This window comes from Apteryx mantelli, chromosome Z, assembly GCF_036417845.1.
Source record: "Apteryx mantelli isolate bAptMan1 chromosome Z, bAptMan1.hap1, whole genome shotgun sequence".
Lineage (NCBI taxonomy): Eukaryota > Metazoa > Chordata > Aves > Apterygiformes > Apterygidae > Apteryx > Apteryx mantelli.
The window spans coordinates 47,741,466-47,768,011 of NC_090020.1; positions in this window are offsets into that span (position 1 = coordinate 47,741,466).

Sequence of the window (26,546 nt, forward strand, 5' to 3'; positions counted from 1 at the left end):
AAGGGACCTCTTGGGATCCTGATTGAAACACCAGAATAATAAATTTGTTCTAAAATACAGCTTTAAAAATGTTTTGAAAGGTTTTGCATTTGATCTCTTGATATTATTGTCAAACTCACGGGAACCAGACCAGAGCTAACCCTTAGAAGCCTGCTGGGTTTAGTGCTGTAGAGCACAGAAAAAATAATCTGTGCTTTCCTTATTCTTCTCCTCATTTTTAGGTCATTAATTTGTTATTCTATTTTACAGCATAAATATTAACTCAAGTTTGGCAGGTATTTTGATGTGCATATTTCCCAAAAAGAGATACAGTGAGCACAGTTTTTCTCAAGGACAGAGGAAATGATTCAGAAAAGTAGGTATCTGAATAATGAGCTTGTTTTCCTTTCAGTGAATGTACATATTTGTTTTTCTGCTCCTCTACATTCTTAGAAACACTGAGATCAGAACTGCAAGTACAGTCTAATGACCTGATAAAAGACCTGATTTAAGTGACAGTCCAGTCCCACCAAACTTCACTTGAAGATCTCATATTCTCTTATATTCTTAGGGAAACACATAGGATTGCTAAAATAAATAATGTTTTCAACAGGGATCCTGGATTCCCTGCTAAAATTTAGGACCCTGACAGCATTGAATAAGTTTTATGTGAGAAACAAGCATTATCCCTTAATTTTCTGAGATTCATTCAAAGTTATTTTTTCTTTTGTTCAGTGTAGGTGAGCATGCAGTTCTTTGGTGTCTTGAGAAATGAAATGAAATGAATAGAAAGTCTGATCACAGGAAATTCCCTGGCTACTCCATGGAGAGACTCCATAGAGTGTCTCTAACATACACGGACATAATGTGAGATATAAGAAACAGTTGCAGAAAACTTGTAGAGGTAAGAGAAAAAAGGGATAGAAGAAAACTATTTATGCATCAGTATCAAGGTGGACTTTCAGAATGGCCTAGGTGGACTGTCAGGATCTAGAGCAGAAATCACGAAGATTTCTTTCTTTATCAATGATGAGAAGGGGTAGTTTGGTACATTGTTATTTTTATTGTAGTTGTAATAACTAATTGTAAAAGTAATTATCGTGATATTTTAAGCTTGAAAAAAACTGCATTATCTCTGTGAGCTTTTTCTGCTGAGAAGAAAAGTGGGCTGAGAATGTTTCTCTGTCTCCTTGGGATTTTATGGTTTGTGAATTTAGTCATTTAATGTTCTCATATGCAATAACATTTTCAAACAAATGCCTCATAATGGAGGAGTCAAAAATGGAGTAACAGGAGTCTTGTGGATGGAAGCATTTCCCATTTAAGGATGCCTATAATAATCATATGAAAGATAAAAACTACTTGAGTATGGAAAGTACAAAGGAAATCAGATCTATCTAGAGATGTCCAAACAGTGACCTTTGGACTTGAGGGGAGATAAAAGGTATTTGAAGAAGGTTGATATTGATTCAGAAGAATAGAATAAAATAGAGGAAATACTTAGAGTGTAATGACTATTTTAATATTTAATGCTATTAAATATTATGACTACTTTTTATTAGTACATTAGAAGGTAAATTTAAGTAAGGTATATTTGGGTGTTAGTAACATGATACTACTATAGTTAACATCATGAAAGGAATCCCTTAACATAGTGCTGAGGATATATTTATTTGATTTACTTTTTTAACTGATAAATACTCAGTCTTGATTATACACACATATCGGCATCTCCATATATATCTGGATTATGGATTGTTGTACACCATAATTGCCATTGATGAGACAATTCCTGAAGTACTGTGTCCAGTTTTGAACAGAATTTTCTTCAGAAATAAAAAAACCAGAAGTTAGAGGAAGAAGACTTAATGGAAAATAGCAAGAAATATGACCTATTAGGAAATGTTGAAGAAACTTACTCTTATCTGCCTGAAAAAGAGAAAATAGTTGACAGCATATGCCAGCATGCAAAATATGCTACAAAGGCAGTAATGATCAGTTGTTGCCATGTCCATGAGGACACAACGGGTCACAGCTGAGTCTTCAGGTGGAGCAGAGTGCTCAGATTATTACCAAGAACATTATTTATAAAGATGGTGGAGCACTTGAACAGTCTATCTCAGGCCACTGCAGACTCCTTTTCAGTGTGGGATTTTATATACAAGCTAAAAAAAACTTTTGCCAAAGATGCTCTTGATCCCTCTTTAGAGGGACATATATAACTTCTGAAAATATGCAATGCTATGATTTTGTGATTCTGTCATTTATTCTTTCTTTGAGTTTTACGGCTAGATTTTTTTTCTGTCATTCACTGTATCTTTATTACTATTTCTTATACTGTGCACACAGAAAACTGATATGATTTAACTTTCACTTCAAGATATGCTATTTGCTAGATGTACAATTTATGGTGAGTTAAATACATTTCCTAAAAACAACCAGGACAGAACTTTCCCTCTCCTTTTGCACTAGATACCAAAAGGCAGTTTTTTAAATTTAATATTGTCATTTTTGTATGTCCTCTTATTATATCCTAGACATATACCCACCATCATTTTTATTCTGAGATTTTTCTCAGACATTATTCAGCATTTACTTCAATAGGAACAGAATTGCTCCTGCCAATAAAATAACTTATCTGTCATGATAGCTAGAAAAAATAATTCCAAGATTATTGAGCAAATAATGCCACTGCTAGAGAGAAATACTTTAATAAATATAGTTATTTTCCTTCTTAATTAACTAAACATAAAAAAATTCAGACACCTGTCCATGGGCTTGCTGGCTAATTTCTACTGCTGTGCAGCAATACTTTCTATGCGACCATTTTTGGTTCCTTGTTGTTTTGCAAAATAGTCACTTAAAGGTGACTCTGTGACAAACTTCACAGGAGAATTAGTAAACAAGTTGGAAAAAACATGCTATATTATCAAACATCAGTCAGTAAAAATATTTACATTATTTATCTTTAGATAAAAAGTCTTTACAGTGTTGCAATCTGTCTGAGATTCCATTCAGAACAACAGTAGTTAGAACTGTTCAAGCTGAAGTGTGGTTGTCATCCCCACTGTGTCTCTCACCATAGCTAAATTCAGCCATGGAAAAAGCACATTTCCAGTTTATTTTTTTAGAGACCTGAATTTAATTACAAGGATCATATTTTGCCTCATAGATATGCAAAATTTTGCTTTAAAACTTATGAGACAGATATGAAGAGAAATTATTAAATAGGCATGTTTACCAGGTGGAAGAAAAGGATGTGATAGGTGATAATTGCTGTAAAATTGTTCACCTTTAAGAGTGAAGTTGCTTGGTAAATTTAAAGAGGTTGAATCATTTTTCTTTGGTTTCCCTCCTGAAGAAATTCTGCAAAATTGTTTATGTAAGAGGTCCAACCTGTCCAAGCAGGCAGTTACAATGCTGAATACTTGTATGGTCTATTTATCCTTCTTGACTAGTCTTCATATTTGTTTCCAAATAATATCATTGACATTTTGACTACAGAAGGCAAGAATGGTATTAAAATACATCATTATTAATAATTATGTCAACATGTAATCTTTTTTAAATGAGTATTTCATAGAATCATAGAAAAGTATAGGTTGAAAAAGACCCCTGGGGATAATTTCCCCTTTTGAGCGTATAATATGTATCTCTTCTTCTTCCTCCATGAAATTACTCTCCAATAGATCTTTTACTTTAAGTTTGTCAGAAGTAGAATGGCTAATATGTTTGTATATGTGGTATATATATTCTATAGAGATATATATATAACTGTTTTTTATATTGACTGCATCTCTACCTGCTTCAGTTATATCAACTTCACCAGGCTCTTTGACACTGGAATCTTTAGTCTTTAAGGAATCTTCAACTTCTTCACACTTCCCAATCCTTATATAAAAGTTCTTAAGCTTTTTCTTTGTTTCTTCTACCAAAATTTGGTCTTACCACTACTTACCACTCCCCTGACAACTGTAGCTTCTTGTTTTCTCCATCTATTCTCTGTTCTGCTCTGTTCCACTCATTCAAGTTACAACAATTACAGAAATCTTATCTTTCTTTCAACAAGTCCAGCTCTGATCCAATGCTCTTTACTGACTTCAGTTAATTACATATTTAGTTCAAAGTTTTTGACCTCATTTTCAAAGTGGTGAGCTGAAGCTGAGGTTTTATATCATCAGACTCACTGCACTGAAGCTGTTTTGATGTCACCTATTTTTTCTGTTTGTATCTCGCTAATCTGATTGCCTTCAATGTTAGCCAAGATTTCATCTTCCTTAGCAGCATATTGCAGCATAAGAAAAATTGTCCTCTACATCTCAGTGACTACGTGCACAGAGTCTGAAGTACTCCTGAAATGTCGAGCAGTAGGGTTTTACTGTAGTCCACTCCTGACCTCAGCAGAGCAAGTGTCTCACTCAGGATTTAATTTGATGAATTACTATATTTTATTCTAGAACATATCATTTAGCATGACTTAATAATAATGTTGGTGTTAAAAGCAATGCACTGCAGGTTCTGTGTATGACCTGATCACAGTTCTTCTGACCCACTGTCTTGTTTTTATTCTTAAGGATAAGCAAGCAACAATCACCATATTCACCTACTATTTCTATTGCTGATCTCTCTAAAATCCACACTGAGTTATATTACAGCCATAGCAACATTACCCACATACATGCTCACCATGAAAGACAATTTTAGAGGCAGTACTTCAAGAAATAATACTCTAAAAAAAAAAATCTGGCAGCCACCAATTTAAAGAGTCGTAACAAGTGGGAAATACCAAATTTTTATATTTCTAGAGAAATTGTGATATTGTAGGATTCCTTTGGTCAAATGATGTTTGCAGGTCTGGTTAGCAATGGGTTTAGTCTTCAAGCTATATTACTTATTGTAAAAGTTTCACAGTTTTGTCACTTTCTGTAGTATTATTTTGTAAAGTAGATTATATAAGGAAAAACAATATGTCCATTACATGATGTATTCCAGCTATTGCTTTCCTATTAGTCTTTTTATAGCTTTCATAATACAAGGTAGAATATTTAAAATGGTCACAAATCTTTGTAGTAGCTGACAACACAAACAATATTTTGCTGCCTTTTAATAACTAACAAAAATGCAATAACTGCATGAGATTAAAAGAGAATTAAAACAGAGGATGGGATAAGAATGTTGTAAAAGGCTACTTAATGTATTAAAACGACACTGCCTCAAGTCTGTTTCACATGCAACTATAAATATGTGTAAGATGCCATCTAAATGCCACACAAGTCTGGATGTAGAAATGTCAAAATTATTCCTTACTGACTTGTCATTCACTCTAACCCTGCTGAGAAAATACCTCTTTTGTGACCCTGGATAAATAAGGATTACAGTAATTGACTCTTGCATATTCATTATGTCAAACTACAAGTAATTATTTGTGCAGTCTAAGGCCCATGCTTTTTCTAACTGAACAGTTATGCCAAAGAAGAACTAGCAAAATGGCAAAATAAACTGAAAACAAGATCTGAAATTGGTTTAGTGGGAATGTTCGAGATAAAGGAGATGTTGATTTACAGAATCAATTGTCTCTAGGGCATATGGAATATCTTGCAAGAACAGTGGATGCATCTGAAGATTGTAACTGTTTTATGCTGGACGTTTTAACATTCAGAAATGAATAGGAATCATGTTCACTCCATAGAAAATATAAATGATTTCATGCCAGTGGAGTGTATTATTCTAGTTCACTATTCATTCAAGATGCTGATAAAACCTATAAGCCGAGAGGATTGAAACAGCTTAAGAAATTGATATTGGTAAAAAGAAAATAAAAGTGAAGATAAAGAAAGAAACTCATTTTTGTTTGTAGTTCAACAACAAATTGCTCTGCTTTTAAATGAACCTAGGAGAACAAGGTGATTTCACCTTCAAGAGATAAGTGTGGATTTTGTAGGCTTCCTGAAATCATATTCACCTTGCAAACCGCTTTCCCTATTAAAAATACAGAATTCAAGTTTGCTTTTATTGTCATAGGGCATTGCTGCTGAGACCTCTTTTTAGTCTACTGCCTCTTCATACATAAATACAATTGCGCTGTGAATGCACATTTAAAGAAGAGCTTTGGTGGGTTAGTATTTGGCATAGATGGCTCCGCCATGAAAAGAACTGGATTGCTAAATGGATTGCTTAAAGGATAAACCATAATAGGTCATGCTATTTTGAATGATGTGGTGGCAGTTTGCCAAGCTCTGTTCTAAGAACATCAGTGTAAAATTAATAAGAAGTCCATAAATTCTCCATGGAGTTCGTCTGGGATTTAAGGGCAACACCCGTGTAGTTGATATTATGTGAAGACAAATCCGTTTCAGTACAATTCAGAAATTTAGAATTTCTGTTACATGCCTAGTTTACCACCAAATGAACATCTAGGCCCTTGTACTTTTCTTTGTGGGCAGTTCTAGTTCACTCACAGTTCAAGCATCCACACACCTGTTCATGCATAATTTTCAAAATCAAGGTCTCGATGATACTATAATTTTGGAGAGGGATAGAAAGGTTGATTAGAAGTTCTGGATGTAGGCAGTCTTTTAATAGGTGATGTAAATATGCACTTTGAAGACGAAGATACAACTTTTTTTCCATAGGTACCTGGGAGAGTTGGTTATTTTGATAGGACAGCCAGTTAACTAGGACAAATTATTTCCAGATCTTAAAGTCTTCATACAATTTTCAGTGATATAAGCCTCATTTTCCAGTTATTCATGCTAATTTAATTCTAGTGGGAATTCTGTTGTCTTTAGAGGAATTGTTCCTGAATTACAATTATGTGAGGAAGGGAAGGTAAATATTTTCTTTATAGACAGGTAGGGAGGGTGTTTGCATGAATGTATACAGCTATGATTCTGTCTTAATGCAGAAGATATATCAACAGAGATGAAACTGGACTTATGTTTCATGTTCATGTAACTTCCCAATAAAAAAACCTTACTTTGGCAAACAAGTACAAAGTTCCAGTATTTTTCCATTGGATGCCTTGTGAACAGGCAGCAGCATAAGGTCACTACTTATTTGACATTTGAATTTGTTTTAGGTTTCCCTTGCTTAAGCACAATTTATTGCTCAGGATTTGAGCCAAAGACAGCCTTCTGTCCTTGAAGGATGAGCAAGTACTGGCTTTTTTTTTCTTTTTTTTTTTTAATGTTCAGAAAACAGAAAAGTTTTCTATTGTATCTTCTAATTTTATAAGGACGTAGCAGTTGGAATTCATGTGTTAATTTCTGGTCTAACTGATGCTTATGAAGGCAAGATAAATAGATGTTAGAGGAAAATGTGACTGGTGGAATGTCTGGATAATTTTTCTGAGCATTGCATACAAAAATTTTAAAACATTTTTTCTATGTGAATGTAGTTTGCAGCTTATTACAAAGCACAGAATCACAGAACAGTTGAAGAAAAGGGACCTCTGGAGATTGTGTAGTCCAACACCGCTTCCCCTCCAAAGCAGGGTCACCTAGAACAGGTTGCTCAGGGCTGTGTCCAGCTATATTTTGAATATCTCCAAGGATAGCAAATCCACAACCTCTCTGGGCAACCTGTGCCAGTGTTTGACCATCCTCACAGTGAGGAAGTGTTTTCTTAGGTTCAGACAAGATTTCCTGAATTTCCATTTGTATGGGAAACTGCGGAAGAATGTCGAGGAGACAAGCAATGGAAGCTAGCCAGACCATTCTGTGGGAAAAGGAGCATCAACAGGTCATGTTGACCCATAGTCACGTGGCTGAGCCTGTGCCAGGGTGGCGCTACACCTGGGGTTTGAATTGAGATTAGCAATGAGCTTGATGTGCTTACTGCACATATGTATAGTACATAAAAACCTCCTATAGTGCCCCCCCGGCCTTCCTCACCATGGACCGATGCTTAGTGGTGCCAGGGACTCTCCCACTCCATTATTGCCTTGATCGGGAAATCGCTGGGGAATCCTTACTCAGACGCAGAAGTAATAAACAGTCAGTATCGACCATAGGGTGCCTTGTGTCTGTGTACCTGTCCCTGCCAGGATGCCAGGCATCACCCCCACCATACCCTTACGTCATTTGTGCCCATTGCCTCTTGTCCTGTCACTGTGCACCACTGAGGAGAGTCTGTGTCTGTCTTCTTCACACCTAAATACATCAGGTATTTATACACATTGATAAGATCCTCCAGGCTGAACAGTCCCAGTTCTCTCAGCTTCTCCTCATATGAGAGATGCTCCAGTCCCTTCATCATCTTTGTGACCCTTTGCTGGACTCACCCCAGTAACAGTCCCTGTCTTGCTTGTACTGGGAAGCCCAGCACTGGACCCAGCACTCTGGGTGTGTCTCACCAGTGCTGAACAGAGGATCACCTCCCTCAGTCTGCTGGCAGTGTTCTTCCTCATGCAGCCTAGGGATGCTTCTGGCTGCCTTTGCTGCAAGGGCTCGTTGCTGGCCCATGTTCAACTTGTTCACCAGGACCCCACGGCCTTCTCTGCAGAATTGTTCTCCAGCAGGTCAGCTCCCAGTCTGTGCCAGTGCATGGGGTTATTCCACACCAGCTGCAGGACTTTGGCTTCCCTTTGTTGAACTTCATGAGGTTCCTGTTGGCCCATTTCTCCAGCCTGTCAAGGTCCCTCTGAATGGCAGCACAACCACTGGATGCATCAACCGCACCTCCCGGTTTTGTATCATCTACAATCTCAAACCCGAGACAGCAAATGCTATGCAAGTTTTAAAATACCCTCTTCCCCTAAAACAACTGTTTTCAGGGTTTTTTTCATAATATTATTTTCCAGAGTAAAGGTCTTTGTGCAAATTTTTGTAAACCTAGAACATCTGGGACATTTTCAGAAAAGGATGCAGCATTAAACTGATACATGCTGTTTGTGAAAGTACTCATCCTATCTCACTAGAATTCATGAGACAAACCTCCCAAAGAATTTTAGATTAAGGTGTGGCTATTAATGGTTTCCCATAAAGACAGACACATCTACGGTATTACTAATTGCATAAGGAATAGTTTTACGAGCAAAGACAGACTTTTTCATTTCTCAATTTGAGTTGTTTTTACTATGCTGGGAGAGTTTTACTGAAACCAAATTTAGTTAGGCTGAGCATGTGCTACTGAAAAGTAGCTTTAGTATTTCAGTGTTGAGATTCCTTCTATAATATATACATTAAAAAATTAAAGTTGTAAATAAAAGTTCAAAATTCCTATTCATATTATTTTATTCCCATTTCTAGCTATTAAATATTAGCTGTCAGTTCAAAATACTGTTTGAATACCTCCTGGAAGAAATATGAAAGATATATTACCATCTCTTAGTAGAGTTTCTTTTCTCCATCAGTAACTTGTTTCTCCACAAGTAGTTGAACTGAGTTAAAGGCTGAAAGTTAACACAGCAATGGAAGAAATATACATTTTGGGAATGACAAGATTAATAAATAGTTGGAGAAATATTTTGATTACATTTAACATAACTGAAAAGTCAAACACCTTTCCACCTTTATGGCTCTTCACAGATATCTATTACTTCTTCTAGATAAAAGATAAGATTATAATATAGCAACCAGAATAAATTGGTCCCTCAATTTCTCATTCGAGTCTGAACAGGGAGATCTGAAAAAGCATGAACATATTCATTTACTTGCATCCATGTTTCCTACTGTTTGTTACAAGCTTTACTGATAAATTCAAATGTTGGTCCTGACTACACACACTCCACTTCTTTTGTTCAACATCACAGATATCTGATGTCTCTTTGTCTTGAGCTCTCTCTTCTGCCCTTGCCTGCCACATGTGCTGATTCTGCTCATTCTCAAGGAATCAGGTTTTCTTTGAGTCATCTCTCGTTCCCTCTCCCTGCCTTGCTCCCATGCCACATGTTCTACCAACATACTCTGCCCTCCTATATTTTTTCTTCTTCATGTTTCCTCTTCCTTTTCACATCTGCACATCTTTAATTCAACTTCAATATAATTCTTCTGCACCACATTACCACAGATTGTCCAAACCTCACAAACATAGATCTGAATGCCAGCTGGTGCAGCATTAATTTTTTTTTTTTTACCTTTATATCACTCTCTCTGTACACTGGAGCATCTTTGATTTTTCTTTTTAATTACCTTTCTTCTATTTGCTTACTATGTTCTGATTAATTCACTGGGTGTGGGGGAACAGCTGAGTTATCATTTCAATGGCTGACATAAAAATATCTCAGACCTCAAATAACAATGTGCCGGCAGGTAGAAATGATAAGCTTTCCAAGAGCATTTGTCTGGGTCAAGTTTTTCCATAACTTTTCACCTGTAAAACTCACTGAATTGATAATAGACATAAGAATATTAAATATCTGATTGCCTTATAGTGTTTTATGCTGAAACATGTCAGATAATAAGACTGTTTCAACTGGTAAAAACTCTGCGGCTAAAGGCCTTTATACCAATAGAAGCCAATTTTTTTTTTTTCATTTTTAATGAGGGACAGTGAAAGAACCAGGGGAAAAGAATAAATATGTGGGAAATATGAAGAACTAGGGGGCACTGATATTTAGGAAGCAATGCAGGCTTTTGCAGATTTGCTTGAGATTGGATGTGGTATGATCTTCATCCATTACACAAAGTGAAGCTTGACCTTCTGAACATGGTGGAGTATTGTAAGGAGAACAAAGCAATAACACAGCTTAAGAAGGTGAGGCTGTGGATTTCGGTATAAACTGTTTTAGGAGGACTCTTGCATGGAGGTACTGTCACAGTCAAAGCAGTAACTAATTTAAAGTCATAGGAGCTGTATAAACAGTTCAGCATTAAAGATGAAGTGAAAGAGATCTAGGAATGCAGAAAAGACACAACTGTGCTTCTGTGTTCTCCCTGCTCAGGAGGAACATTGTTATCTGTGAGGCATTCTGTTACAGAATATGAGGGGAAAAACCCACAGGAAGGCAAACAAGAAGAGTAAAAATAGTCAGGGGGATATGCATTAGAATACATTCTTCACAGATGTGGAATAAAAGACATTTCAGTGTTCAGATCTGTAATCAGATTACAGCTATAAAGCTATTTATGTTGTGATGTATCCACTAGCAAAGTCATGCTCTGAAAGGAACTGGAAACAAAAATGGGTGGAAAACAGAGACTTGCAAAGTTGGCAACTGCTGAAATGAAAAACATCATTCTTCCTTTAAAAAAACTTAAGCATGCAGAGAAGTGGTTTGGGTTTTTTTCCTATTCCTAGACCAATAATCAAGACTTTATTAAGCATATTTATTCTCTCCTGAAAATGTCAGGTTTTCCTTTTAATTAGAACAGAAAAAAAAGAGAGGGGTTTTGTATATGCAGGATCAAAAGTCAATGGAGCTATGGCAATTTATACAAGCTGAGGAATCTCTGGCCATTTATTTCATTCTTTCTGTTTAAAATTAGTTTCCACTAATCCACAGATGACATTCCCAGATCACCGTTGGAGATCTACACTAGACAAATGGGTAAGAGGAAGAGAAGCTTGGCCTTAATTCTCCTTCACCATAACACTGCCTTTGCTCTGCTGTAGCAAAATTAAAGGGTCTCAAAGCCCATTTTAAGGTCTCGTTCACTGAAAGACCTGTTTAAAAGGGATTTGGTATAAAATGAAGATCAAGATCCTTGTCTTTGAAAAAATGAACATGTTAGTACAGAGAAAGGGCTGGATGACATCAACATTTTATCTTACATTTATTGGAACTGCACTTGTCTCTTTAATTGTGGCAATCCCAACAAAACCACCTTGATGAAGGGTCGGGGGATTGTTGAAAACCAGATGGTTGCTTTGAAAGGTTTCCTGTTTGGATTCCATCACTCACATTTACTGGAGTTTACTGGGATGGGAAAAAAACTGTACAGATTCTCCTGGAAATTGCTTATCTGTGTACTGTTTTACTGTCAGTGGTAGGCTTTACTATGCTAATTACATGATGAAGAGTAAAAATGAGTAGCAAAGTTATAGGAATCTAATAAATTAAAATATATGTATTCAGCTTACCAGCTACTAGCCTACAAGACCTAGGTGGAAATGCTGAAATTAATGCTATGCAAGTGAACAAATGAATCCTCATCATTTCTGATGAAAACCTTTGGCTCAGTAGATCCACTGATATTCACAAATGAGTTAAATTCTTTGCTAGGCTGAACATTGTTATGCTTAAAAGGCTGGGGCCATAGTCCATCTCAACTCATTATTTTCTCCAGTGCTCTGACTTAAATGTAACACAGAAGAGTAAATGGCAGTGAGTCTTAAGGATTAGGCATTCTCATGAGGAGAAATATCTGTGTATCGCAACCCTTGGTTGTGTCTATTTGGAAGCAGTGACTGGAAGCAACTTAATGTGATTACATTGATCCCTGTCAGGTCAAACCGGTGGACCAGCAGCACCTTGTGATTCATTGTGTCTGAGAGGAGAGGGATTAAAGGAGAGCAGTAACTTGGTCTGAATGACAGGTGAGGGGGAAAGCGTTGGCAGTCCAGGGCTATGTTATTGGTGAGATGAAGGAAAGTAAGGTTACATCAGGCAGAATAGTTGTATTTAGTTTTAACTCCTTTAACATGTTCTGTTGTGCCTACTGTAGACTTTAGGAGTATGCTGAGATAGAGGACAATTTGCCCAAAATGTGAAATTTTTACATTTTGAAGAGAAAACAACCAAACATTCAACATTACCCTTACACTGACATTTCTGCTGTATTCTGCAATCAGTCTGACTTTAATCCAACTAATTCCAAAAGGTATATTGCTCATTTTTAAGCCATGCTGACTTTTGTGCTGATAGGCAAACTATGCAATCCTTCAGTAATTTTTATCAGACACCAGAGTGTAAATCAGTAAAGCCCACATTGTTTTTGTGATCCAGTATAACAGTAGCAGGATAAAGGATTCATTGAAAATGTACTACTGTGATGTGGCCAGATTCATGCCTTTCTATAAGGTTGGCTCTACTTTGATTCCTGACTCTAAGATTATATCTCAGACAAAGAATGTTCCTAAATCCTGGCAACCCTTAATGAGTCTTGCCTTGAGCAGCCAGGAGTAACTTAGATCAAACATGCAGTTGCTCTGCATCATACTAGAGACCAGAATATACCAGACGATTTCAAACACATCTGCACCTCCTTAAAATTATTATCTAATTATCTATTGATGCACCTGAAATGTAACTTAGGGACAAACCTGTGCTATCATTGCTACTCTTTATTACAGTGTTTTTATTATGTATTCTAGAGTTTCTTTGAAATAGAATTTATAAGGTTTAATTGTAATTCTCCCTTATATCTTATTATTGGGTTATCCTGAGATTACCTTTTAATGGAATTAGAGTAAACTAACCCAGGAGAAGCTGATTTACCAGGAGTTATAGACACATACATGTATATGTAAACACATATGTACATCAATAAATTTAAAATCCCACAGCAGTACTTTGATATACATGCATAGGCCATGATCATGTGAACAGCCAGTGCTATATGGGTGTTCTGAAACTTCAGCTTTTCCTATGCTAAGCTAATCTTGTGCACAACCTAGCACATCTGAAGAAAGAAATCAATACTGACTCACTTGTGTATAGATTCACCAGGTCAATATGATTACTAATACTAGTATAACTTCAGCAAAACCAATTTATCTTTTATATCATCTCAAAATGTGGCTCAGTATCAGGCTGAAATCAGTTATGTCTGTATAGGGACAGATCTCAAAACAGGGACCCTAAATGCCCAGTTACAGAAGTAATCTCTGAACCTACGTTTTTTTCAAACTTACTGTGCATGTTGAATCCGACCATTTTGTGGGACAGAATAATTTCAGAACCTTTTCTTCGGATATCTCCGAAATTAGAATCTCTGATTTCTCCTTCAGGATCTCTCAGACAGTCTGAAAAGCCAAGTCTTTCTTTTTTAAGACAAATGTAACTAAGGCCAAATGTAGCATAGCTGTTAGCAAGTTGTAGTAGAGGTTAACATTTCTTTTTATCCTTGTGGAAGTAAATAATTCTCAACTGCCAGATTTCTTCCAGTGTATTAGTGAGGCTTCATTCTGAAGGTTATGTATTAGAAGGATTATAGAAGCAGGAATTAATCTGTTTGAAGAATAAGCAATTACAAATGCATTCATTTTAAGTGTATATTAAATAAAACAAATATAATGATTATGGTGTGAACATTCATTAACTATAGTTTTGTCTTGATATTTGTTGTGAATATATTACAGATATGTGCATGCAATTATTTGTAAAGATTTAATTACATGTTTGATAAACAGAAAATCTGCACTACAATTATTTGTGTAACTTTAGGATAAAGTGAGATACATAATCGTTTTCTGTATTCATGACAGTCATATGTTCCATAATTAAACACTTATTTTCATCTTGAGATTTATGAATAAAGTAGCCAAAAAACATTCAATACATAAACAAATGCAGCTACTTGGAGAATTTTTCCACTAAGGGGATGTCAAATCATGCAAAGAGGTACAGTACAGCAACAACAACCTAATGCAAAAATGCCTGTAAGGGAACTGGGAATGGAACGGGTGCTCCAGTGGGATGTTGCACTACACTTACAAGTCTTGCTGAAAGATAAAGAATGCTGCTGAGGGCAGTTCTGTTCCGAGGATCAAGCCAGTATCTTTTTGAGGCATTGCATTATATTTTGTGCACGTACAGCTTTCATTACTGCTTCCTTTGGAGGCTCTGCATTCCACTCTGTCAGGCATATGCATGCCACAGTTTATACCAGAGCACATAGTCTTGTTTCAGTGTATTGTAGAGAAAGACTTGACCAACGGTATCTTTACGTTTCCACTGTACTTAAAGTATAAAGGTCCAAGACATCACTCACACTACAAATTCTAAGTTCTGGCCATTTCATAGGGCCTAATCAAACACGTCGTGGTCTTTGGAAGGGCTTTGGAAGTGCTAGTGAGTAGAATAGAGTAAAATTTTGATTTTGCATTTCTAACTATATCAAATATGCACAAAGAAGAAAATCTTTTCTGTCATTGGGATATGCTTTGTAGAAGAAAGCTTACCAGGCCAAACACTCCATGGAATAAAGAAAAGATGATCCACAGTCTCCTATCCAGCACCCATCTGTTCACTGTGATACTTCCATACTAAATTGGTCAATTAATTAGAGATCACACTAGCAATTTTCTCTAATACATACATAGTTAATTAACAGAAGCAGACAAATGATCATCAGGACAACCTATATTAACAGCATTTTGATTTGTATAATTAAAGGATGGTAGCCACACAGGACTGTTGTGCTGATGCTGGTCAAATAAAGACAGAATTCATTTCCAAATTCGTTGATGGCCCAAAGCCTTCAAGTCCATGGAGAATATTGGGAGAATATTTCTTCTTCAGGAATTCTTGGAATTTTTATTGCTTCATTGAAGAGAGACTATAAACCACATGGAGTAAAATTTGCACACTTGCAAGTCTCACCTGAAATGAGCATTCTACTTCATATGAACATTACTTGTGGATCTGTTGAACATGAGAGGAATATTCACTTGCATGTGGGTAATAAACAGTGCAGAGAATAAATACTAAGCATGATGATGGCACAGCTCCTTTGCGAGTTTACTGCTCCTCAAGCATGATCCTAGATGAATTCAGCTTACCCTGTTAGTCCATGACACTAACTTTCTTCCTCCAGTAAGAAATGTACGATACCATTTTTGAATAGGTTTGTTCTGCTGTGCCTATATGCCATCTATGAGTTTCTTGGAGATACGAACTGAACAGGCCAAAAATCAGTAAGTTTGTGTGCATGACATATGGAGCATTCAGAGCATGGCCCACAGGAGTAGTATGAGAGGGGGGAATATAAGTCATTCCCTTTTCACACACATATGTTTTTCACTGGCTACAGAGTCCAAGGTAACTAACAGGGCTTGGGGAAAAACTTTGGATTTTTTTCTATTTCTTGGTGTTGGATTAACATCAAAGAATCTACTAACAAAGAAAAAAGCCTTCATTTTCTGGTCAGCAGTTCAAAAAATAACAAGCATGCACAGGAACTCAACTCTGAAGATATGTGCACAGCAGGAAATTTTAAAATGGGCCAGACTGACACATTTTGCCCCTTAACAGAAACTAATCTGTATCGATATTTTCATATATTTTATGTCTAGAAGGAATCACTGTGGTTACCTAGCCTGACCTCCTGCATCATTTAGAACACAAGACTTGCTGATATTAATACTTGCTTCAGATCTAATAGGTGTGCTTGAACTACCATATGTTTCAGGAAAAAAAAACATGTTGAATATTGATTGTAAATTTCCAGTAATAGAAAATCTGCTAAAGTCTTTGGTAAAGTGTCACAGCAGTTAATTACTATCAACATGAAAAAGTGTGTCCTATTTCTGGTCTGAATTTGTGTAGCTTGAGCTTCCAACCATTGCTTCTTTTCTCTGAGACTGAAGAACACTATTAATCAGATTTCTGTTCCTAGGTAGGGACTTACAGACTGTGATTGTGTCACCCTTAGCCTTTTCTTTGATAAGCTAAATAAAGTGAACACCTTCCAAGTCTTTCATTACCTATATGACAAAAGGAAAAAAGAACAAGTTGCTGGTAATGAGTATAAATTAGAGGGTAGGAGCTGGGGCTGGGATACAACAAAAATGTAGGAAATGTACAAATCTACACTGCCATCCATATAGAAAATAAATCATAAAGACATGAAAGGAACGCTATAAGCAAGCAGTTTTGGTAGACTGTTACAGAACATTTATTTCACTCTTAAATCATTCCTGTGACTTTTCTCTGACTTTCTGAGTTTTTCAAAATCATTCTTGAAAAAAATAAAATAAAACAGAGTACAGACACCAAAACTGGACTTAGTATTCCAGTCATACCTATGTCAAATACAGAGATATACACATGACACAGAGATAATAAAACTTCTACTCCAGTTAGATTATTTCCCCATTTTAAAGGCTTTATTCATGCATTCATTGGCAAGGTTGTTGGCCATAGTGCCATACTGAGAACATTTTAGTAACAAGGATTATTTTGGAATCAGTGCTTCTCTGAATAATCCTCCATCCTGCTAGTATGTACTACATTTTTCTGCTTGAGTAGTTTACTTTACATCTGTCATACTGTAATTCACCCAGTGATTCTGTTTGTCAGTGATCTTCAAAATTTTTGGTCTAATCAGTTATCTTTGCCATGTACAAAATTTACCAGTAAAGTTTTATTAATGCTTAAGTCAAAAGAACAGATTATGCCTATCCCCCAAATTTGCAGTTGTATTTAAAGAAGACACTAAGTTAAAGTGATAAGACTTACTTTTCATAAGGCCATGTTAATTGACATTAATTATATTAACTTTCTTTAATTCTTTTTTAATCAAACCCTGTATCAGCTTTTCCATTATTTTCTTCAGGATCAATATCAGGCTGACAAGCCTCTAACTAACCAGGTCGCTTATTACCCTTTCTACAAATCAGCACAGTATTAGTTTTCTACTAGTATTCTGGAGTGTCCACAGTATTCCAAAACTTATTTAAAACTAGCATGACTGAATGTACTGATTTAAAGAAGTTTAATGTTAACTAAGTGCTGTTTAACCTGGTTCAGAGTTATTAGCAGAATTAGAACGTTTATCATCATTATCGCATGAATACACCATCTGGCTTTTCCTCAAATACAGAAGTATTATCTGAACACTTTTGCCATTTCTGCATTAATACTGGCAACGCTAGGATATTCTTCTTTGACTGACCAGTATCATGTAGAGGATTCCTTAGTCATGTCAGCAAGAGAAAAGCGAATGCAGAACAGACTCCTGCACTTAAATCATCTGAAAAGTTCTTATGGCAAGAAGTAGTGCTATGTAAATTTACTACATGCAGACTAGAAACCACATAGCACTATTAAACTATCGCTTTCCTTCACCTGGGCAGTAGTAGTAAAAATAGTGAATAATGAAAGCAAAGGGACAAACTTAACCTTTTGATAACTCAGCCAGAGCAGTGAGAGGACAGTAAACTTTTTTCTTCTGAGCTTAGAAGTAAGTATTTACCAGCATTTGCCCTATGCCATTGAAGACAAGGCTTATTAGCAAACAAATGGTCTATAATGTTTCTGTATTCAAGCTGACTGAAGGGGTGACTTGTGACTAAACATATTGACACCAGTGCAGTCTATTTTTCTTAATGTTTCAGGCAACAGCTTTTTAATACCTATTAGTTTTCCTTATGAATTTCTACACTTCAGATTTTCTCATCACTATCTATTTTCCCTTCCCTTCCATCTTTTGCTATCTTGTAAGGTTTTGCTTTTGCTTTTGTTTTTTTAATACATGTTCTCATTTCTGTCTGAAGACTTTTTAAAAAGATTTTCATTTTTAACACTTTTCCAGTCACGGAATCTAGTACAGTTGTCATTCATTCATTCATTCAGGTATTTATTGTCCTACCTGCTTCTGCATAAACTAGTTTCCAAGACTGAGGAACTGACCTCTTTTTAAGTATCATCTATGCTTATTAATAGTTCTGTTTATTTCAAACATAGTACATCTAATAACCAATTTTTAGTTCTGTGATCAAACTGTCTTTAACTGTCACTGCAATGTCAATGCAGTGCACATCAGAAGCAATGTTTTTTGCATTAGGAAATGGTCTATTAAAAAAACAAAGAATACTTCAGAAATAACAGCATCGTTCTATGGATACCTCATCAATGTTTTTCATTTGTATTATAATATGAAGGCATAATTATGCAACATTGTTTACTTCAGACTTTTCAGTGTTTCAGAATTCATTAATACAATACTTTAGATAAAACACCACTCCTTCTTTTCTTTTATTCACTTAATCTATAACTGATTTATAACCATTGATTTTAACACTCCAATAATGTGAACCCCACAAGTTTCAGTACTACCAATTAAGGCAAATTTATGCTCATAAACATGCAATTCTAATTCCTCTTGTTTATTACCTACACTCTTGGCACAGGCATAGAGGCAATTAAAATTTTCTTTCCTTCAAGCTCCTTCGTGCCCTGATTAATTTTATTCTTGACACCTTGATTTTATGCTAAGTGAACTCTCCTTTGTTCACCTTTTGCTGTTAGCTTAGTACCTCCTTGACTAATTTATTTAACTTATCTTCTAGTTATTTATGCTACTGCTAAAATATATGCCATCCTGGCTCTTCTGGCCAGTAAAGATGGGTTAGCATACCGTAAGACCAAGACTTCCTACTTGATAGGAGAGCAGAAGGAGTTTAATATCACAGGAATGTAATTTGAGAACTATGATCCTGAGGAATCCTCTATGCTTACGCTATGAGCTCCAAATTCCTACGTATAGCTAATTATCCATGCAAATAATCTCATAATGCCTAGATTTCAAAGATACTGATAAAATAGGACAGAAATGGAGGAAGTCATTTTATACAGAATACATTATTAATTCTAAACCATAACTGAATTCTGAACTTGCATTTTCAATAAAATCAATTCCATTAGCCTTAATCTTGTACAAGACAAAGTTAAACCCCATAGGTAAAATGTACAGTACCTTGGACCAGAAGGTTCAGAATTTGAATGGAAGATGCTATTATTCCACTGGGGGAAAAACAAAACAAAATAAAAAAGCTGTAGTTTCCTCAGAATCAGCTAGTTGTCAGTGTTGAATTCTTTAAGTGTGAAGTGTTTTAGTTGGACATGTAAGTTGCTAACTAGTATCTTTTTGCTGATTGGTTAAGTATTCCTCTGAAGATTTAGGTATCTGATTCAAATATTCATGAATACAAATTGCAATATTGATTCGCTCAAATTCCTTGTGATAACTGCTGTAAAACGTTGTTTCTGGGTACATTCTGACAAGCAAATTTATTTCCATGATATTTACTCTCTGTGAATGTAAAAACAAATTAATTAAATACTTTTGAGTAAATATTTATGGGATGTGTTTTGCAATACCCGCCCATCTCAAGTTATAACCTTCCAGAAACTTGCAAATAAACCTTATTGTTTCGACTGTTATTGTCTTTTGTCAAGCACTGACCAATACTTTTACTATTAAGAGTCCTATCTTCCTATCTTCTATCCTTTCTTTGCCTCTTTTTCTGCCTTTGCCCACCGCTGATCACAGCAGCATAGTTGGGGGTTGGCTTGAACTCCTGCTGCAGGGCAGCTGTGCAGCGCAGCTTGTACTCCCAATTTTTGTTGCATGTTTGGAACCACCTTACAACTTACAAAATGTCCAAGTCTGGAAGCAGTCCTGTAATGTTCATGTCTGCACAGCGGCTTTTTGTGTTAACAGGCAGGACTGACTTTCCAGCCATGAGGAAGGCCCATTAGCATCCAGGGCTGTATATTGCCTTCTGATCTAATTCTGCGCCAGAACATCCCCAACTCTGCAGCAGTGGGACTTCATTCTGTCACAGGCCCACCACTCCTATTGCTTTCCTTTCAAAATAACACAACTTACAACAGGAAATATAGGTTGATGATCAGTTAATATATTCATGGAGCTTTGTAGCAAGTGAATAATTACTTGTATAAACTGACCTTAGTGACTACTGTAAAACAGTCTAATTATTGCATTCTTAGAGTGACTGTAATTAATGTAATCTCCAAAGCACTAAGATATTAATATTTCAGGTTGCAGATTGTCTGTAACATTTGCTGCACAAGTTGGTGGTTTAATGTGCAGTCTGTGCCATAATTCACTGCTAATCTTTCAATACTGTACCTTTAAAGTGCCAGCTCTTAATAAATTGCGGCTGTAAAACCATAGGTTTGAACTTAGCTCCGGCTGAAAATTAGCAATTAAAAAACAGCAGTAGCCTAATACAAAAATTAAAAAAAAAAAAAAAGAAGAAAAAGAAAGAAAGAAAACATAGATGGTACCTCTAATGGTAGCAATTATAAACAAGAACAAGTTATTATTAACCAGACACGAGTTTTACCCAGTATTTAAGAAAGCTGACATATTGCATCTATTTTTTGATATAGATCTTCAAAATCTTAACCCTTCCTCAAAGCAATTTAAAGGTACAGAGAACTTAATGTGCTCGTTTCCTGTTTAACTATTATTGAAACACTGGAGTGTGAAAGTTTTATAAAATGACCAGACTATTTTTAAACAACCTTTCTTATATCTTTGCAAGGCATGAGTAGTGAGTCACTTGGTTAAATAATCTGTGCTGTTAACCTTGAAGTAACTGGAACAGGACAGGTATAGTTCAATAAACTACAAAAGAGATTAACAGAAGGTATTGGTTTTGTGCTGAAAGAGATTTGAGCTGCAAATGAACCTTCCCTGAGTTACACCTAGCCTGCTTAAAGGATTTGAAACTATGAAGACTTTTATTAAAGTGCAGAATCTTGTAAATATATTATTTAAAAGTATAATGAGTATAAAGCTGCTTGCTTTCAAAAAAGTGCCCTTGGCAAAGGCTGAAAGCAAACTAGAATGTAGATTTAGAGGGCTGAGAATAACATTACATGGTATTTGTATTGGGGTGGGGGAGAGGCTTCTGGCTAAAGGCTAACATTTTACACTGCTGTAGCTAGACTAGTTAACACATATTTGAGACTAATAGATATGAAAGTGATGTGCTTTATTACCTAGCCTATTGACTGATACAATCAAATCCATTACTCTAATTAGTGATTATTATGAAAAAAAATTTTTGTTAATACCCAGCTGCAGTCTTACAGACAGTGTTTATTTACTTAGGCCAAGGATGTGGGCAGAGTCAGTGATTCATTTGGCTTACTTTGAGAAAACTAGATTGCTTTTCAGATAATTACAAAAATATGATTAATTATACTATGGAAATAATGGGCACAAAATTACAAAATCTTGCTGATCTTGCCATTTAACCATATATATCGTAAAGCTTTTCTGATTCACATTTAAGGGCATTTTTTTTTATTTGAAACTTAATATGCACCTTACAGCCTTTTTGCATTTCTCTTCTGAATGACTATACTTTGTACTCTTGAATAGTTTCATTAGAAGGATGAAGAGGTTCCAAAATGACACTTTAATGCATTTTGTTATGACTCAGGCAGCCTATGATAGCCAGCTTCTTTCCTCCCATCCTCTGCCAGTCTATTACAGCTACGGTGTTCTCCAAAGAGGACATTCTTTGTTTCCCGAAGGTCAGTCACGCTCAGAAGTTTGCTCACCTATTGGTAAATTATTTCTAAAACTTGCACTATCACATTAAGATATTAATCACATTAATGCAGTCACATTGAAGCTTTTTTTGTCCCTTTCCTTCATAAATAAATGACATGCTTTCAGATACATTTCTTTCTCAGTAAATGTAGACACTTTCTATACATGCTGGTAGCATTTTTGTGTGCTTTCTGCTACTGGGCATTTAAATGCCACATGGGCATTTTAAAAAAAAAAAAGGGGGGGGCCATTTTAAACACTTCAGAGTTTATACCCCATGTTCCATCAATGGTATCTGTAGTCTTTAGTTCCACTGCAGCATTTTCCGTCTAAAAGTAGAATTAGTCTTCATGTTGCTTGATCCATGTCATGATTTTCCACAGAATAATATGTCCTATATTTATCTTTAGAGCACAAAGCTTAAACTGTTTTTTATAGATTGAGATGTAGCAGCACTTGTATATCAGGACTTCATCAAATTCTCACAGCTGTATTTTTACTAGTTTCTGTAAAGTCCCCATGAAAACCAGTTCAGATAAACTAAAACAGTTTGTGAAATGATATACTCCTGAACACTTAAAAACTGATATTAGAGTGAATTCATAAATTAAATGCAATGTTGAAATACTGCATAGTTAGACTACGAGGTTGGTATGACATGGAGGTCCCATAAAGGAGTACAATATTCACTGTGAATGGCATGCGATGCAATATGCAAGAAGTGTTTCCCAGTTACCCATTTCACGCGTCTGCTTGTCAATCTCTTGCAGCAGCTTTGCTTGCATTCACAGACTCCATCACACCCAGAGGAAGGGGCAGGGGAGCATGCTGCCAGTTGGCTGGAGACACACAGACTGACTGTCCAGCTGCAAGCACAGCTGTGGGGAGTTAATAGCAAGTGGCCAGTCAGGATAAGACTGGCACTCCAAACCACCACCCCCACCCTCACCCTCCTCCTCCTCTTGAAGGGAGAGGGAGGAGCAGAGCAGAGATGCTCTCCTCTCCTCTTCTCTTTTCTATATTTAAAAGAAGTCAGACGATATTTGGTCTCAGCAGTGGGATGGCTTAAACACTGAAGAGAGGGTCTCCAGTAAGACCTGGAAACCATGCCAAATGAAGGAAGCTCAGTAGGAAGGCCTAGCACAAGGAGCAGAGCAGTTTGAGCGCAGAGGAGAACAAGGCAATCTTCTGTACTCTGCAGCTATGTTAAATAGACAGGAGCAGAAGATTTATCTATCTGACTATTTATCCATCTATCACTCACATGCAGGCAATTCCTTAAGCTAATCATTCTATCACTTCTGTAGGGTTTCTTTATGGCCCTTGGCCATAATTTCTTGGCATGTGTTTAGCTTTGACTATATTACTAGCCTTATTGCAAATGCTTAAAGTAACACATATGCTAAATCAGATTGATGATGGGTGAGGCTAATTAAAGAAAGTGGTTATTCTATATATATTTCTTAGCAACTGACTCCCTCCATGGAAAATAACAGCAGTATCAATGGACCTGTTCTTATATACCTATGTTTCATCTCTGAAGCTAATGCATATTACAACACAGATAACTTTGACCTAGCATGACTTCCATTTATTTTAAATTATTGTCATTCTTTTGTTATAAATGAATGTAGGGAAAGAAGAAAAAAAGCTAACAAACAGGAACAAATATATATATATGCTTCCATCTCCCCTCTCTGTATTTTCAAAATTAGAGTAGTTAGGTTTGCCTTCAGAATATAAGTAACTTATGCTGTTATAAATATAAAATGATTGAAAAGACAGTTTTACAGAAAACAAATAGTTGGGCAAGGAACTGAGTTAAAGATAAATGGACAGTGAGTGACATAGTTTGAAAATGGATGAGGCCTTCTACAGACAGCTGGAAGTAGCCTCACAATCCCAGGCCCTGGTTCTCATGGGGGACTTCAACCACCCTGATATCTGCTGGAAAGACAACACAGCTAGGCACAAACAGTCCTGGAGATTCCTGCAGAGCATTGGTGACAACTTCTTGACCCAGGTGGTGGAGGAGCCAACAAGGAGAGGTGTGCTGCTGGACCTCGTACTAACAAACAAAGAAGGACTGGTGGAAGATGTGAAGGTTGGGGGCTGCCTTGGCTGCAGTGACCATGAGATGGTAGAGTTCAGGATCCTGCGAGGAGGCAGCAGGGCACCAAGTAGGATCGCAACCCTGGACTTCAGGAGAGCAAACTTTGTCCTCTTCAGGGACCTACTTGGAGGAATCTCATGGGTGAGGACCCTGGAAGGAAGGAGTGTTCAAGAGAGTTGGTTAATATTCAAACATCACTTCCTCCAGGCTCAAGAGCGGTGCATCCCTATGAGTAAGAAGTCAAGCAAAGGAGGCAGGAGACCTGCATGGATGAGCAAGGAGCTCCTGGCAAAACTCAACCAGAAGAAGGAAGTATACAGAAAGTGGAAAGGGGGACAGGCCACTTGGGAGGAATATAGGAATGTTGTCAGAGTATGCAGGGATGCGACGAGGAAGGCTAAGGCCCGTTTGGAATTAAATCTGGCTAGAGATGTCAAGGACAACAAGAAGGGCTTCTTCAAATACATCAGCAGCAAGAGGAAGACTAGGGAAAACGTGGGCCCTTTGCTGAATGGGGTGGGTGCCCTGGTGACGAAGGATGCAGAGAAGGCAGAGTTACTGAATGCCTTCTTTGCTTCAGTCTTTACTGCTCAGGCCAGCCCTCAGGAGCCCCAGACCCTGGAGGCAAGAGAGAAAGTCTGGAGAGAGGAAGACTTTCCCTTGGTGGAGGAGGAGTGGGTTAGAGATCATTTAAGCAAACTTGACACCCACAAATCCATGGGCCCTGATGGGATGCACCCACGAGTGCTGAGGGAGCTGGCGGATGTTATTGCTAAGCCACTCTCCATCATCTTTGAAAGGTCATGGAGAACAGGAGAGGTGCCCGAGGACTGGAAGAAAGCCAATGTCACCCCAGTCTTCAAAAAGGGCAAGAAGGAGGACCCAGGGAACTACAGGCCAGTCAGCCTCACCTCCATCCCTGGAAAGGTGATGGAGCAGCTCATCCTGGAAGCCATCTCCAAGCATGTGGAGGAAAAGAAGGTGATCAGGAGTAGTCAGCATGGCTTCACCAAGGGGAAATCATGCCTAACCAATCTGATAGCCTTCTATGATGGAATGACTGGCTGGGTAGATGAGGGGAGAGCAGTGGATGTTGTCTACCTTGACTTCAGCAAGGCTTTTGACACTGTCTCCCATAGCATCCTCATAGACAAGCTCAGGAAGTGTGGGTTAGATGAGTGGACAGTGAGGTGGATTGAGAACTGGCTGAATGGCAGAGCTCAGAGAGTTGTGATCAGTGGTACAGAGTCTAGTTGGAGGCCTGTAGCTAGCGGTGTCCCCCAGGGGTCAGTACTGGGTCCAGTCTTGTTCAACTTCTTCATCAATGACCTGGATGAAGGCACAGAGTGCACACTCAGCAAGTTTGCTGATGATACAAAACTGGGAGGAGTGGCCGATACGCCAGAGGGCTGTGCTGCCATTCAAAGAGACTTGGACAGGCTGGAGAGGTGGGCAGAGAGGAACCTCATGAAATTCAACAAAGGGAAGTGCAGGGTCCTGCACCTGGGGAGGAATAACCCCATGCAGCAGTACAGGTTGGGGGTTGACCTGCTGGAAAGCAGCTCTGCTGAGAAGGACCTGGGAGTGCTGGTGGACACCAAGTTAAGTATGAGGCAGCAATGTGCCCTTGTGGCCAAGAAGGCCAATGGTATCCTGGGCTGCATCAGAAAGAGTGTTGCCAGCAGGTCGAGGGAAGTGATTCTCCCCCTCTACTCAGCCCTGGTGAGGCCACATCTGGAGTACTGCGTCCAGTTCTGGGCTCCCCAGTACAAGAGGGATGTGGCACTACTGGAGCAAGTCCAGCGAAGGGCCACAAAGATGATTAGGGGACTGGAGCATCTCTCTTATGAGGAAAGGCTGAGAGAGCTTGGCCTGTTTAGCTTGGAGAAGAGAAGGCTGAGAGGAGATCTTATCAATGTGTATAAGTATCTGAAGGGAGGGTGTCGAGAGGATGGGGCCAGACTCTTTTCAGTGGTGCCGAGCGACAGGACGCGAGGCAATGGGCACAAACTGAAACACAGACACTTCCATCTTAACATGAGGAAAAACTTTTTCACTGTGAGGGTGACAGAGCACTGGAACAGGTTGCCCCGAGAGGTGGTGGAGTCTCCTTCTCTGGAGATATTCAAAATGCGCCTGGATGCAATCCTGTGCAATGTGCTCTAGGTGACCCTGGTGGAGCAGGGGGGTTGGACTAGATGATCTCCAGAGGTCCCTTCCAACCTCAGTGATTCTGTGATTCTGTGATTCTGTGAAAA